The 16,304-nt window shown below is 44.9% G+C and overlaps 1 protein-coding gene across 15 annotated transcripts in view; it reads right to left on the bottom strand.

Annotated features, from left to right (window-relative positions):
- The window catches only part of KIAA1217 (KIAA1217 ortholog), a 514,478-nt gene that overhangs the window by 99,425 nt on the left and 398,749 nt on the right, over nucleotides 1–16,304 (bottom strand). The window contains exon 1 of one of the 15 annotated variants that reach the window (XM_069729577.1): nucleotides 4,464–4,679. The exons of 13 other annotated variants lie outside the window; for them this stretch is intronic. The gene's annotated coding sequence lies outside the window, so the exon portion shown is untranslated. Of the gene's footprint in view, nucleotides 1–4,463; nucleotides 4,680–16,304 lie in introns of those variants that run through there. One more of the 15 variants, XM_069729572.1, reaches the window with a different exon arrangement.

The following is a 16,304-nucleotide window of genomic DNA, read 5'->3' as shown; positions in this document are numbered from 1 at the left end:
TAGTATATTGCTCAGCCACGTAGTATATTGCCCAGCCACGTAGAATATTGCACAACCACGTAGTATCTTGCCCAGCCACATAGGCAGCATCAATAGTAAAAACTTGGTCACACAGGGTTAATAGCGGCGGTAACGGAGTGAGTTACCCGAGGCATAATGCGGTCCATTACCGCTGGCATTAACCCTGTGTGAGTGGTGACTGCGGGGAGTATGGAGCGGGCGCCGGGCACTGACTGCGGGGAGGAAGGAGTGGCCATGTTGCCATCGGACTGCGCCCGTCGCTGATTGGTCGTGCCAATGGTCATGGGCGTTTTGCCACGACCAATCAGCGACTTGGATTCCATGACAGACAGAGGACGCGACCAATGAATATCCGTGACAGACAGAAGGACAGACGGAAGTGACCCTTAGACAATTATATTATAGATAGGGATTTTCATATAAAGCTGCATGATCCGGTCATCAGCCCGTGTGTTTAAGAGCAATAATCAAGTATCAAGTGCAGTTATCATGTGCATGGAGGGTGTGGAGACAGATGAATAGTAGGGTGCAGATTCACATGCAGATAATATTTGGAAGGAGGGAACAGGACAAAGTTAGTTTGCTGAGTAGTTGATGTGGTAGGCTTGTTTGAAGAGATGGGTTTTCAAAGCGCGCTTGAATAGGTCGGGGCTAGGTATCAGCCTGATCGTCTGGGGAAGTGCATTCCAGAGAGCTGGGGCAGCACGAGAGAAGTCTTTGAGACGGAGGTGCTAGGTTCGGATTACGGGGGATGTTAGTCTTAGGTCATTTGTAGAATGGAGGGCACGTGTAGGGCGATAGACGGAGATGAAAGAGGAGATATAAGGCGGTGCAGAACTGTGGAGAGCTTTGTGGGTGAGAGAGATGCGTTTATACTGGACCCTGTAGCGAATGGGTAGCCAGTGTAATGACTGGCACAAGATGGAGGCATCGGTGAAGCGGCTGGACAGAAATATGACCCTGGCTACCGCATTCAAGATGGATTGGAGAGGAGAAAGTTTGGAAAGAGGGAGACCGATCAGAAGAGAGTTGCAGTAGTCCAGACGAGAATGAATGAGAGCGACAGTAAGAGTCTTAGCAGTTTCCAAGGTGAGAGACGGTCGGATTCTGGAGATGTTTTTAAGATGCAGGTGACAGGAGCGAGTGAGTGATCGGATATAGGGAGTAAAGGAAAGTTCGGTGTCAAATATGACCCCAAGACAGCGGGCATGCTGCTGGGAGTTATGGTTGAACCCTCCAGGGTAATTTCGATGTTGGGTAGAGTGAGGTTAGTAGAAGGGAGAAACACAAGAAGTTCAGTTTTGGAGAGATTTAGTGTCCGATAGAGAGAGGACATGATGCTAAAGACAGCAGACAGACAATCCTTGGTATTTTGAATTAGAGTAGGGGTGATGTCGGGGGAAGAAGTGTATAATTGGGTGTCGTCAGCATAGAGATGGAACCATCTTTTCTTTCTGTGCCTCTCCAATTTATTCTTGATAGTCAAGTGGGAATGATCTTAGGTTCTTCATGGGCGTGTCCTTGATGATCCCGCCCAGCTGGCTAACGAAAGACTTGATTTCTTTACAGTAAAGAGGAGGCCATATCTCTGGAACGCAAAGGAGCAGCAACAAAAGAAAAACAACGCCGGAGTCAGGAGAACAGCGACATTTACACCAGGTAAAAAAAAATCATATTTATGGTAAGTGACAGATCCAATTTAAACATCTGTGTATCTACGGTGTGTAGTTTCCCCATACCAGATATCTATAACCCTGTATGTAACCCCTTTCTCATGTACAGCACCATGGAATTAATGGTGCTATATAAATACATAATAATAATAATAATAATACCAGCCCTCTAATGCTTCAAGCACAGACTTGATACACACTAGATTGAATCAGTTTCAGCAAATCACTACTCTGAAAAAAAAAACAAAACTACTTTACTTGTTGCTGAACTACAAGTCCCAGCATCCTACCTCAGTGTATGAAATGATCAGACTTGCAGATAGAGTCACAATAAATAACATACGTAATTGAACTTCATTACATATGTTATTTTTTAATTGACATGGGACTGTCAATTAAAAAATAATGTAATGATAATGTGTGAAAAACTGTAAAGCGCTGCGGAATATGTTAGCGCTATATAAAAAAAAATAAAAAAAGAAAAAAGACTGCAGGTACACCCCAGATTTATATTTCATAAGTTACCTGTTACACGCTAGATTGTATCTGTTCACTGCAATTTATTCAGCTAAAATGGAAACAATGAGACGTGTCTCATCATCATCATCAAATTCACCTGTTGCTGAACTACAAGTCCCAGCATCCTAACTCCAACTATAAATGGATGTGATTTGCAGATAGAGATTTGCAATTATCTCACATATATTTAGTCTTTTCAAGACTTATTTTTGCTGTTACATAGGACTGCACTCATATTATCTTGATATATAGAATCTTCATTATAGTATGTAATCTGTGGATTTACATAGGACTGCACATCCCCCCCACTGCATTACAATCTATATAAAGAATCTACATCACAATGTGCTATATGTAACTTTACACAGGACTGCAGGTATCCTCTTAGCTCTATATGTCTTTGCCACAATGGGTTACCTGTGGGTTTACATGGGACTGTCAGTATTTCCATTGCATTATGTGTATATAATGAATCTAAATCACAGTATATGTGCAGTTACATAGGTCTGTAGGTATTATCTCTACATAATGGGCCTTTTTTACAATGTTTTATCAGTGGATTTACATAGGACTGCAGGTATCACCACTGCATTGGAGATTTCATTAATGAATATTTATATACTGAAGCTTCAACACTGCTTGCTGCGTGTGGATTTACATTGGACCTTTATTGCAATGCTATAGGAATATATTTCCATAGGACTGCAGGTATGTCTATTTATAACTTTGATATAATAAATCCTCTTCACAGTATGTGAATTTACATAGGGCTGCAGGTTCCCACCTGCATTATTCTTACATGGAAACGTATTCTAATGCAGGAAGGAATCTCTCTGGATTTGCATAGGACTGTGTATGTATCTCCATGCCTTGGATATTACATTGTTGCATATTTATATAATGAATATTCATAGCAGCAGATGTGAATTTACATAGGACTGCTGCTGTTTCATTTACATTATCTTTATATATTGAGCACATCTTTGTACAATGTTTTAGTTGATTTTACATAGGACTGTGAGTATGTCAATTGCATAATCTTTATATTATGAATCTTCATCACAATATGACCTACTGGAATTTACATAGGACTGCAAGTATGCTCATTGCATGGTCTTTACATAATGAATCTGCATCATAATGTGGACTGCAAGCTGCGATTTTTTGTTTGCAAAAAAAGGCTCATTATATACAGATAATGCAATTTAAAAATATCTGCTTGCAGTCCTATGTAAAGCCACATGGACCACATTAGGGAGAAGATTCATTATATAAAGGTCATAGAAAACGAAACCAAGCGATTGCTGCTCACATATGGATTAAATGGAGAGTTGTCCTAAGATGATGCAGTCCTATGTAAATCCACTGACTAAACATTATAAGTAATGCTTGTTATATAAAGGTAATGGAATTTTCTTCCGGTGGATCGACATAGGACTGCAGGTATCTCCACTGCATTACTTTCATAAAACGAACATCCGTCACAACTTTATCTACGTGGATTTACACAGGGCTTCAAGCAGGTATATTTGCCTTTGCATTATCCTTATAGAACAAGCCTTTTTTTTTTTTTACCAAAGAAAAATATCTATGTCCGCAGTCCTATGTAAATCCATAACTACGCTGAAGATTCGTCCTATAAAGATCAGACCAAGTGCGTTCATTGTGTTGCCTTTACATGACAAATCTTCGTCATAACGTGGTCTATGTTGATTAACATAGGACTGCAATCCGATATGTCTTTGCACTATCTTTAGAGAATGAACCTTCTTTTTTTGCAAAGTAAACATCTATGCTTGCAGTCCTATGTAAATCCACCAAGACTGCATGGTGATGAAGACTCATCTTATGAAGATAAAACAATGAACATACTTGTAAACCTGATGATGACAAAACATTCTAAAATTAATGCAATGTGTTTTTTCTTCCATTTTTTTTTCAGTGAATTTACATAGGACTGCAGATATCTCCATTGCACTATTTTTTTTCCCATAAAATGAATATTCTTCGCAATATAGTCTTGGTGGATTTACATAGAACTGCGAACCTACCCTCTGCATTGTTTGGAAAGTTAACCTATTGCACAAGAGACGTTGTTACGAGTTAAACAACGCATTCGGCTCTGCTTCATCTAAGGATCGAACGGTGCAGGGAGTGAGATGATTGCAATGGACTGACAGCCGGCGTCACCAGGGCAGATGGCAGCCGCTACAGGTGCCGTATGTACGACGATACGTGCTGCAGACTTACCTTGCATGTCACCCTGATCTCAGGCCGGGGAGCGCACAGCTACGGAGGAAGCCGAGAGAATGAGAGCGAGCGAATGCGAGAGCCCTCCGGATACTGCGATTCCCTCCGTCTACCGTACATCCAACCGCTGCGAAAGGCTCGATCCTAATAAGTGCAGAACTGCAGCCATCCCTGATTCTCGCAGTCACTGCCCGCTGCGGGGCAGGATTCCTCATTACAATGTCACTTTAACTCTTCCCTCTCCAAGAACGCACAGATTAGAGGGGGGGGGGGGAACGTTGGGACTGAGCCCCCTCCGGGAAGGAAGGAGGCACACGTGACGTTTCTAAATCCAACATGACTCCTGTTAGCGTAACCTTCATCAATGACGAGGAAAAAAAAAATCCCAAGAGCAATATTGCCTCAGATTTCGAGGGTCCGTCCATCCAGCGTTCGACACATGCACCCTCCCCCCCCCCCCCACTCCACTCAAAAAAAGATAAATATATGTATTTTTTATTTTCCCTAGCCAAAAGATCCAAAACACTGGAACAAATATCAAACGCGGCCGGTCGCCTGCACTGGGAGTCGTTCTGGCGTTTTGCTTTAGAAACTTTGCCCCTGAGCAAAATGCGTTGTGATATCGGGATGAGAGGCGAAGGGAAGAGTCAAAGTCACCGCAGCGACGGAGCCGGAGCCGACAGGACACATTACAATCACAGAGACGGGCGCCGAGACATTGTGTTTGACGGAGGAAAAGGAAATTCTCAAAAAGTAAAAAAAAAAAAAGGTCATCAGGCTGCGTTACTGAACATGGGGATAAAATCTGTGGTCCCCGCACTGTCAGACGCCCCCCGAACCCATCTGATAATGTGATGAATACACAATCTGAACAGCGCTTTATATAAACACGACGCATTACCTGCCGTAAATAGGTCATCTGTGTACCCAGTCTAAATGTCGCTGTTCTCGGAAATCTTGTGTCGTTTTTCCTGTCCCGTTCCTCCCTATTCGGTGTCGGACTGGGGTACCAAGGGCCCACCAGTAACCAACTCCAGAACCCCACTATTCAGCTACATGCAGATGTGACATTATCCTCAATCGCAAAAGTATATAACAATGAACGGGGTAGATTGTCTGTACTTAGTGATACAAGTATATAGTGCCAAAGGGCCTGCACAGGGGCCCACCAGAGGATTCCCCGGTTTTCCTGTGGGCCAGTCCAAGCAAACATAGTCTTTACAACCAACCGGGCAGAGTTATCAACTCTTCTCTATGAGTATCTTCTTGAGGATTATGTCCAGTTGGTTAAAAAGATTAGATTTATGTACTGGGAAGATGAGGGCCTTATCTCAGGAATGGAGAGGAGCAGGAATACAAAAGATTCAGGAGAACAGTGGAATTTAAACCAACTACCAAAATGTTGTATTTATGGTAACTCTTTAAAAATTCTGGTGTCTCAGCGATGAAAAAATGCCCCAAAATGCAGCTACTTGGTGTCTCTCCTCTGTGTTCTCCACAGCCAGTTGTCAAGTGTATTTCATTTCCAGCAGTGGAAATAGATTACAGGAAGTGGGGGCAGGTCTTAATATTGCTACACAAAATGGGGGCGGATCTTAATATCGCTACACAAAATAAGGGCGGGTCTTCACTTTGCTACAAGAAGTAGGGGACGGGTCTTCACCTGGCTACAAGAATTAGGGAACGGGTCTTCACCTCGCTACAAGAAGTAGGGGGAAGGTTTTCATCTCGCTATAAGAAGTAGAGGGAAGGTTTTCGCCTCACTACAAGAAGTAGAGGACGGGTCTTCACCTCGCTACAAGAAGTAGGGGAGGGGTCTTCATCTCACTGCAAGAAATAGGGGAGGGGACTTCACCTCGCTACAAGAAGTAGTGAATGTGTCATCTCCTCGATACAAGAAGTAGGTGACGGGTCTTCACCTCGCCAAAATGAGTAGGGAATGGGTCTTCATTTCGCTACAAGAAGTACGGGAAAGGTTTTCGCCTCACTGCAAGAAGTAGGGGGAAGGTTTTCTACTCACTACAAGAAGTACGGGGAAGGTTTTCACGTCGCTACAAGAACTAGGGGGAAGATTTTCACCTCACTACAAGAAGTAGGAGATGGGTCTTCACCTCACTACAAGAAGTAGGGGGAAGGGTTTGAACTCGCTACAAGGAGTAGGGAAAAGGTTTTCACCTCGCTACAAGAAGTAGGGGGAAGGTTTTCACCTCGCTACAAGAAGTAGGGGGAAGGTTTTCACCTCGCTACAAGAAGTAGGGGGAAGGTTTTCACCTCACTACCAGAAGTAGGAGATGGATCTTCACCTCGCTACAAGAAGTAGGGGAGGGGTCTTCACCTCACTGCAAGAAGTAGGGGAGGGGACTTCACCTCACTGCAAGAAGTAGGGGAGGGGACTTCACCTCGCTACAAGAAGTAGGGGAAGGGTCTTCACCTCACTACAAGAAGTAGATGATGGGTCTTCACCTTGCCACATTAAGTAGGGGAGGGGTCTTCACCTCGCTAAAGGAAGTAGGGGGAAGGGTTTCACCTCACTACAAGGAGTAGGGAGAAGGTTTTCACCTCACTACAAGAAGTAGGGGGAAGGTTTTCATCTCGCTACCAGAAGTAGGAGATGGGTCTTCACCTTGCTACAAGAAGTAGGGGGAAGGTTTTCACCTCACTACAAGAAGTAGGGAGGAAGGTTTTCACCTCGCTACAAGAAGTAGGGGGAAGGTTTTCATCTCGCTACAAGAAGTAGGAGATGGGTCTTCACCTTGCTACAAGAAGTAGGGGAGGGGTCTTCACCTCACTGCAAGAAGTAGGGGAAGGGTCTTCACCTTACTACAAGAAGTAGATGATGGGTCTTCACCTTGCCAGATTAAGTAGGGGAGGGGTCTTCACCTCGCTAAAGGAAGTAGGGGGAAGGTTTTCACCTCACTACAAGTGGGGGGTCGAAATGGAACATCATCTGCACTGTAAGTGAGTATCTGTTATTAATATTTACAAGGAAGAATACTTTATTTAAAAATGGGTTGACCAGGTAGTAGCCCCTTTAAGAGGTTAGAAAGAAGGATGAATGTACCATGATTCAGTCCCAATTCCTGCCTTTAGCAGCAAAAGATACGTAGGGCTGAACAAAGCCTAAAACTGTACTACCACAATGGTAGCCCATTGGGCTGATCCGCGGCCCCTGGAGGGATGCATTTCAAGGTGATCCCCTCCCCATTTCACAAGAATGAGGTCTCTATTGAGGTTACAATATACTCGAGTCATGAGAATGGGATGGGGCACCAGGACTTGTGTTGGGGGTGATCAGATTTTGAGGTTTCTTTTCATCTGTGCTATGTAATTACACCACTGATGAACTTCCGATTCCATTTATTGGCTTTCAGTCTGACATGATGGCACGGACTGTGCACCGACTGACACATTTATAAGGAATTATCGATGCATATTGATCTGCTCTGTTCTTGGGTTTCTTCTGCTCTGTTCTGTTCCTCCAGCCCCATCGAGGTGTTTTCATTATGTAATCTATATCTGTTCTCTTGTCTAGCCCCGTCTGTCATTCCGCCGCATACACTAGCAATGATTTTGACAGCTTTTGCCTTTTAAGTCAGGATGACATCTTTACAATTCACCACGAGTCTGCGGAAATGACCTTAACATTTATAAATGACCAACCAAACTGCTAGTGCAGAACATTCGGAGACTCGGCCGGTTTCCTACTTAGCAGATACGAAGTAGCGATAATCGTATTAGCAGGAGATGGGAAATTTACCATGAGATCGGCCTCCCATAGAACATTATTTATAAGAATATGAGCATTAGGACTGAACGATGGCTACATTTTATTACATCCTTGATTTGGGGTTACGACAAAGGTCATGGCTCTATTCATTGTGGCTGGAGAGCAACCATTCTAAGAAAGTCTAAGGCTATGTGCTCACGTAGTGCTGGCTGGTAAAACACTGTGGAAAATATCTGCATTTTTGTTTCGTATTTTTGCCCACTCATTATTATGGGTGAAAATCGCTGCAAAAATTTACATGTTGCAGATTTGAAACTGCTGAAAAAATAACCGACATTTGTATGAGATTTCAGAAAGCTCATTCGCTTTGTTGATACTGCAAAATGCTGCGGATTTTACACATCAAATCTATGCCAAAAAAAACGCAACATGTGCACATAGCCTAAAGATCCATAAAAAAGCTGAGCCTTGAATTAGCGGAATTTGACCAATTACCAGCCACAATCAAAGTAGACCTCTTTTATAGTCCAAACCCAACTTGTACTTATCATTTTAATATATTCCAATCATCACATTATATAGCACTATGTACTTACAATTGTCTATGACATCACGTGATTAAAAAAAGGACTAGCTGAATCCTTCTAAGCTCAAGGTAGAACCCTGCATGAGTCATCATTAGAACTACAATCCTACATCACTGCAAAGTCACTGGCAGGGGGAGGAGTGGAGCAGCTGAGTCAGAAGATAAAGAAGAGGAGGGGCTGGGCTACCACTGACTTTACAGCAGGGGTGGATTATAATGGGGTCAATCTGGGCGGTCTGATGTCATTCTCATTCGCCGGCGAGTGCGCGCTTCAGCTGCGAGGAGAGAGCTTCGCCAAAGGAGCGTGGACAGGTGAGGAGAACTCTTTTTTTTTTTTATTGCGAACGGCAATCGGGGTTGGGGGTGGGGGGGGGGGGGGGGGTGGGAGGGATGCCTGGCCAGAATGCTGGAGACACTGAGGGCAAAGATGCTGGGCACACTGGGGGCAATATGCTGGAGAAACTGGGGCAGAATGCTGGACAAACTGGGGGCAATATGCTGGAAACACTAGGGGCAATAATCTGGAAAAACTGGGGCAGATTGCAGGACACACTGGGGACCATATGCTGGACACACTGGGGGCAATATGCTGGACACACTGGGGGCAATATGCTGGACACACTGGGGGCAATATGCTGGACACACTGGGGGCAATATGCTGGAGACACTGGGGCAGAATGCTGGACAAACTGGGGGCAATATGCTGGAAACACTGGGGGCAATATGCTGGAGACACTGGGGCTGATTGCTAGACACACTGGGGGCAATATGCTGGACAAACTGGGGGCAATATGCTGGACACACTGGGGGCAATATGCTGGACACACTGGGGGCAATATGCTGGACACACTGGGGGCAATATGCTGGACACACTGGGGGCAATATGCTGGAGACACTGGGGCAGAATGCTGGACAAACTGGGGGCAATATGCTGGAAACACTGGGGGCAATATGCTGGAGACACTGGGGCTGATTGCTAGACATACTGGGGGCAATATGCTGGACAAACTGGGGGCAATATGCTGGACAAACTGGGGGCAATATGCTGGACACACTGGGGGCAATATGCTGGAGACATTGGGGCAGATTGCTGGACACACTGGGGGGCAATATGCTGGACACACTGGGGGCAGGATGCTGAACACACTGGGGGCAATATGCTGGACACAGTGAGGGCAATATGCTGGACACACTGGGGGCAGGATGCTGGACACACTGGGGGCAATATGCTGGAGACACTGGGGCAGATTGCTGGACACACTGGGGGCAATATGCTGGACACACTGGGGGCAGTATGCTGGACCCAGTGGGGGCAATATGCTGGACACACTGGGGGCAGGATGCTGGACACACTGGGGGCAATATGCTGGAGACACTGGGGCAGATTGCTGGACACACTGGGGGCAATATGCTGGACACACTGGGGGCAATATGTTGGACACACTGGGGCAGGATGCTGGACACACTGGGGGCAGGATGCTGGACACACTGAGGCAGGATGCTGGACACACTGCGGGCAGGATGCTGGACACACTGGGGCAGGATGCTGGACACACTGGGGGCAGAGATGATGGACACACTGGGGCAGGATGCTGGACACACTGGGGGCAGAGATGCTGGACATATTGGGGGCAGAGATGCTGGACACTGGGGGCAGAGATGCTGGACACTGGGCCAGAGATGCTGGACACTGGGGGCAGAGATGCTGGACACACTGGGGGCAGGACTGGAGACAGATGGGGCAGGACTGGAGACATGGGCAGAATGTAGATATGGGGCATGATTGGAGACATGGGGCAGAATGAAAGACATGGGGTAGGATTGGAGACAGATCGTGCAGGATCATGGGGCAGGATGGATACGATGGAGACTGATGGGGAGATCATATGGGGTAGGATGGGGAGATCATATGGGGCAGAATGGATACTCATGAGGGCAGGATGGGAGAACATATGGCTGAAGCCAGGAATGAGATACATGGGGTCAGGATGGGGGATATTATAATTACCATACAATTAAGGGATATTATTACTGCAGTGATGTATTTATTTTATTTTTTGAGGACACTGTTTTAAATGGGGGGGCGGTCCTGTTACTGTGTAGAGTGACACTATGTCGCCTCTTTTTCTTCATGTGGTGTAATGTAGAAGTTGGGAAAAATTAAGTAATGTGTTCTGCAAGTGGAGCTCGAGATAACTGTGTTATTTCCTGCAGAGACAAGTCCTAGCTGGATGAAGTGATGACGGTCTGTGCTGGATGAAAGATGAAGGACTTTACCTAGAGACGTCACTGGTGAGTCAGTCTTACCTATACACTGACACTATACACTGTATACTATATACAGAGGTCCTGTGTATAATGTCACCGGTGATCACTGTATTACCTATACACAGACACTGCATACTAAGTACAGATCTCCTGTGAATACTGGCACTTATGGTGAAAGTACTGTTTGTTTGTTTTTCTTCCTAACTGAAGGGTAAATTGACTAGATCAATGGATGTTTGACAGGTTATAGTTTCACACAGCAACTATTTTTCTGGAATAATCTGGTTCAGGTATATGATGACACCGTCGCATGACCCCGTCACATGATCGGGGGGCCCACAGTGTCTAAACAGCCCGGGGCCCTGGTTACCCTTAATCCACCCCTGCTTTACAGTAATGTAGAATTGTAGTTCTAATGATGACTCATGCAGGGATACTATCTAGAATGGTTCAGCTAGTCATTTTTTAATCACACGATGTCATAAACCCAGTGGAAAAAGAAAAGAATGAACTGGGTAGAAAGGCAAAATGAGCAATTGTAAGTACACGGTGCCATATAATACGATGATTGGAATATATTAAAATGACAAAAACTTTGATGGGAGGAGTACTTTTTTAATCAAGGGTTTTTACACAAGGTTCAGCGTACATGATTCAGCTGCCCTCCTGAAATGGATAGCCAGCAGGGTAGTGTAGTGAAAGTGGCTCTCTTCCCAGTTGTAACAATTAGTAATATGGCAGCTGGTATCCAGAGATTTAGGTAAAGCTCCTGGGCCACAGTACTATATAGGGAAGGGGCAACAGGTGAATCTCCTGCACCCATGTTGTCTGGAAGTGCAATTTCTCAATCCCCTTATGGCTATAACAGTACAAGTAATAAACAAAGTCCTTCTAAAAAAATAATAATTATTTGCAATTTAATTCATATAACAAAATCCTCTCCATTCTCAATAATGGAAGGATTTATAATTTTATAGTTTACAGCTGATTTAGGTGAATAACAAGCGCAGTGCTTACAAGTTCTTTCCAGTAGAGGAGCCCTGGATTGCTGGAGGTCACTGCTCCTGTTCCCGTGAGTTTCAGTGCTCTAGTGCCCCTCTGCAGCTACGGCGCACGTTCAGTTTAGGCGGGGAGCTTGATAAAGTCACTGATCTGGCCTATCAATCAAGCGAGAGTGCACAGCCCACAGCATGCAGCAAGACGAGACAATCCCTTTAAATTTTTAGATCACTCCTGAGCACTGAGAGACGATGTTTATCCATGGGCACTGAAAGTGTTCACCGCATGTGATGAATCCACATGACTGGTAATTGCCATAATAGTGTCAATGTTGATAGTGTCACCACAAAATTCTAAAGAGTAAAAAAAAAAACAATGTATGAACACGCAAAACAACAAAAGAGGTAAGAAGCACTTTCCTTCCTTTTTTTTCAACACTTTATTTAGATGGATTTAGCATCACATATATTAAAAGGGTTGTCCAAGACTATGGCCTATAGTTAGGATAGGTCGTCAATGTCTGATCAGTGGGGGTGCGACACTTGGCGTCCCCGCTGATCTGCTGTTTCCGCTGTTGGCTGGAACTGTTCAGTTACAGAGCTGCACAGCTCCAACGGCGGCATAGTGGTCGCGACCGGGTACTGCACATACTCCCTATATTGACTTGAATAGGTGGTGGCGGTGCAGTACCTGCCTGCGGCCACTATACAGTTGATGGAGATTGAAAAAGGCCATCACGCCAAAACGCGCGTCGGGGTGGGTGTACTCGGTGGGCACTTGATTCCCTAACCTGCTCAGGTAATTATGTATTTAAATCTATGAATTTGCTATGGATAAATTGTACTGTATATATTTACGCCTGGGCTTGTGTTTAATAGGGTTGGACTTTCAATAAGATTTTATATAACTATATTCATATCGCCAGTATTACATAGGCTCGGATATTAATCTAATTGATGTTTATATTTGTTACCCATGAATGTGCACCCCTGCGTTTCTTACATGTGCAACATGGTATGAATCCTGTTTCCCTATGCTCTATATCCTGGAAATATTTAATAAAGTTTTTTCATTTTTTGTAATTTTTGGGTGTTGTTTGATCGCTTTTTTACTGCAGTTCGTATATATAGTTGATGGAGCTGTAATATGCAGTCTATGCCGGCACCGGTAACAGCTGATCGGCGGGGGTGCCGTGTGTCGCACCTCCACCGGTCAGACATTGATGGCCAATCCTAAGGATAGGCCATCAATATTAAAGTCCCGAGCAACCCCTTTAATGGAATAGTGTTGTTGAACTTTAGATTTACTCATTCTGAAAGTTTCTTCTCCAGTCACATCTCAAGCAAAAAGTACAACTTCTGTCAGATGCCAACAGGAATGTATTTGTGTCTTCTTTACAGTCCACATTAATCTACCACACCGGTCAGGTTTTTCTAGTTATGCAGCAGAAGTCACTGAACAGTTTTGTTGAAAAATATTCAGAATAATTTGTGTTTTACTCTTTGAAATCCCTTCTCTTTCTGAGATTAGGAGTCCAGTGGGCGGTTCTACTGAGAAATTGACAGCTATCAATATATTTAGTCATGCAGGATACACTTTTCGGTGCTTCGGAGTATGGTGTGTGGGTCATTATAGTAACTGCCAGCCATATCTGTATTTGCAAAGCTGTCAATCAGTGATTAGGACCGCCTACTGGACTCCTAAGCTCAGAAAGTGCAGCAATTAAAATTAATGAAACACTACTTTTACTGAACCTTTTCCCACAAATCTATGTATCAATCCACTCAATTCTTTTCACTCTTTAACATAAGGAGCACGGTATTGAATGCTATTTTCAATGTGACATATTCCCTTTAAAAGCTTAGATAAATAAACATATAATATGTACATGATCTACGACATGGACGCTCGACCATAGTGTGCAACCAAGTAAGGACATCCAAGGTAATATGCCGCACATGGAATAATTGGTGTGTATATCCCTTGTAAGAACTTGCCGTAGCCAGACTTATGGAAACCGTTGATGATGTAACATGACCACTGTCTTAAAATCTAGAGGTGATTCGGTTTACTCTACAAATGTAAGAGACCCAAGAACCAACCAAAGCAGTTCTGAGGGTCCAGGGTGGGAATTCACATAATCCAGGTTGTCATTTCAGATGCATCAGTAGTGATGAGTGAATGTGCTCGGATCAGGTGTTATCTGAGCATGCTCAGGTGCTAACCGAGTGTCTTCGGTGTCCTTGAATACTATGTTCGAGTCTCCGTGGCTGCATGTGTGGCGCCCCAGGGTCCTGGACCTCACGGGGAGAGTGATGTTATGTTTGGAAGCGATGAAGGATATCTTTTATCAGGTAACCACAATATACACATGTTCACACTCCAGGCCACAAGGGGGAGCTTTTGATCCTATTTCTAGGTGACTCCCCTATATATATATTGTGGTTTGGAGGGAAAGAGAGATTAGATTGTCAGAGACAGAGGAGAGACTAGACCGACACAGAGTGTCAGAAAGTCTGAAGGGGCCATGTAGTCTGAAGTACTACAGCTCCAAGAAAGAGACACATAGAAGGAAAGGACATTGTTCAGTGAGCGTGCAGGAGAGCAAAGCACAGGAGAGTGACACCAGGGGGAGGACAGCAGCGAGCAGACTGTCTTCCTGGCAAAGTGCAGATAACCGGTAGCCAGACCACTGAGGTTGTAAGGTACTCTAGGACTTACATCAGAGACTGGCAGGACAGCTGAATTGCAAATTACCTGTCCGCCACACACACCTGAGACACAGTGACACAGAGCCCGGGGCGTGCTAGAATCCCTGTAAAAAGGCTCGAGTTACCTGTCATGCAGGTATTGTCCTATCCTATATGGGGGACAGAGAGAAGAACAGTGCGGACCTTATCTGAAGCTATAGGCAGTAAGGGACTACAACACCACCGCGCTAGAGGAAGGCTTTTATCTCCACCTGGTAAAGGGGGCTCTGGATTCGCTTCCAAGCCGGCTGGGCCCTGCCTGACCTGTGATCTGTACCCTGGACTGTGGCTGCCTGAAGTCTTCAGTAAACACGGTAAAGAGACTGCAAACCTGTGTCCTCGTTCTTTACTGCACCATCTACACACCGGGAGCCCTGGGGACACACTTCACCTGTGGGAAGGTATACCATCCAGCTGCCATAACATCAACCCAGAGGACCCCTTAAAGCAGCGTGGGTCCCCACTGACCGAATACCACAGGTGGCGTCACCAACATAAACTTTATTCAAAATCTACCTTTTACATGGGTGCCCAGGGCCACGGACCGGGTCGCCACCATGACATCCCCCTGTGAACACCGGACCCGGTACCCCGCGGCCCTGGCAGGCGACTCACATGTCTCACAACTGCTTGACAGCCGCAACTCATACAGGGACTCCCTGTTTGTTAGGTGACCCCTGTATATGTTGCCGCGGCAGGGACATGAACATAATATTCGAGCACACCGGAGGCACCCTGTTAGCACCTGAGCATGCTGAGATAACACCTCACTAATCAGGAGGGCTCATAGATGGACCTGAGCATCACGAGATATTAGAGGGGTGCGGGGTACTACATCCAGCTCCATGGTTGGAGTAGTGGAATCCACTAGTGTTTTCATATATAGAAAGTGAAAAAAAAAATACTTTTGTGACTCCTAGATCATCACTATAAAAAGCCACCTTAGATGTCAAGATGATTAATTACAGGATTACTGTATCTTTCTGGTACCAGCATGTGAACTGGAGATGGATGTGTGATACGTCCAAACAAGAAGGGACACGTGACGTAATGGAGCTCGTGACTTACTACGACATCCCCAAACTAATACCCTCCATATACAGGAAGACAGATCAGGGCCCCACACACCTGTTTCTCCCAGTTAAAAATATACACAGACATTTCATTATAGGAGTTGGGTTTCTGAAATAGATCAGGAGTAATCAGATGATATGTATCAACCCACAAACCATTTTCCTTCACGGAGCTTAAACCTTAGTGGAATTTTCAGAGAGGTAACTATTAGGATGGGCCATTCATAGCCGATTGGTGGCCCCTCGGCCATCACCTGGTTTATCAAACAGCGCCAGACATTTGTTTGTGGCTGTGGCTGGTACTGCGGCGCACAGAAGCCAAGTCCCACTCACAAGGGCGGACGGATCACAGTACCAAAACCTCTTGTGATCATCTTAATCATAGAGATCCAATTTGACTTAACTTAACTTATTCTCAGTTTTTTTGTGTTTTTCCAA

Source organism: Ranitomeya imitator, chromosome 6 (genome assembly GCF_032444005.1).
Source record: "Ranitomeya imitator isolate aRanImi1 chromosome 6, aRanImi1.pri, whole genome shotgun sequence".
Classification (NCBI taxonomy): Eukaryota; Metazoa; Chordata; class Amphibia; order Anura; family Dendrobatidae; genus Ranitomeya; species Ranitomeya imitator.
Note: the sequence above shows the minus strand (reverse complement) of the source record. Positions and strands in the feature narration are given on the sequence as shown.